Raw genomic sequence first — 1,017 nt, forward strand, 5'->3', positions numbered from 1 at the left:
TTGCTCATGATATCACTTCAGTTACTCCACAAGTTCCACACTACATATTGTTGAAGTGCTGTGTGGGGTTCATTCTGTATTCTCAGGAAATCACAGTATCTAACTGAATGCCGTGAGAATTTTGTTGGGAAATGGTTAAAATTGAAGTGTTGACTTATCTCTCTAGAAAAGGTTGTAAGAAAGGGAGTCAATGAAGTTACGGAGTTCTTCATAGTGAAGGTGAGAACTTGGATTGGCTCTGGCTGCCCGGAATTCCATTTTTGTCGCTAGTCCACAGGGAAGAGGGTTATAGAAAATCTTCACGAAAAATATTCGCCTCGACTATTTATTGGTTGTTTTTATTGAGATACTACAGAGACGATATTACGTCGTCGAGAAATTTATTATTGTGACGGTTCTTTTAAAACAGCAATAAAAATCTTATTGTTCAATCTAATGGGGAAAAAATATGTAAAACGATTATCATAAAAAAGCAGAATCACCTGCCTTCCACATAATGGTAATAAAAGTCTGAAAAAAAAAGAATGGATAGCAGGACAGAGTATAGTAAAAATGCGTTATATGGATAAGTGACTACGGCATCACGTTGGTGGTGAACTTTAAACTTAAAAAATTAAATATTTTTGTAATAAATTATTTAAGGATTAATATAGAATAAAAACTACCCCATGAGAGTATTACCATTCAAGTCGTCCCAAATAAAATGTGTAAACACGTTACCCCTGTAACCTTCAACCAAAATAAACAACTTCGAAAATGTGATGCATGGGAAGGTGACTGAAATTTGAAAGTTTATCTGTCTTGTGGATCAGGGATATGGTTTTCGGGAGTAAGTACAATGGTTTTCTTTGATGTAGGACTAAGAGAACTGACGAATGAATGTTTTGAATGCATGTGCAATGTCATTTTATGTAATTTTATTTCTATTTGATTGCTTTATTTATTATTATTTTTTTTTCATGCATGACTGTAAACAGCATGCATGGCTGTTTACTACACAATTGCATACACACTCAT

At 34.0% G+C, this 1,017-nt stretch overlaps 1 protein-coding gene across 1 annotated transcript in view; it reads left to right on the forward strand.

Annotated features, from left to right (window-relative positions):
* Positions 1 to 729: 729 nt before the first annotated feature.
* The window catches only part of LOC119592035 (E3 SUMO-protein ligase PIAS2-like), a gene marked incomplete at its 3' end in the record, with an annotated part of 17,232 nt that continues 16,944 nt past the window's right edge, over positions 730 to 1,017 (forward strand). Inside the window, 1 exon segment of the mRNA XM_037940830.1 lies at positions 730 to 829.

Source organism: Penaeus monodon, chromosome 29 (genome assembly GCF_015228065.2).
Source record: "Penaeus monodon isolate SGIC_2016 chromosome 29, NSTDA_Pmon_1, whole genome shotgun sequence".
Lineage (NCBI taxonomy): Eukaryota > Metazoa > Arthropoda > Malacostraca > Decapoda > Penaeidae > Penaeus > Penaeus monodon.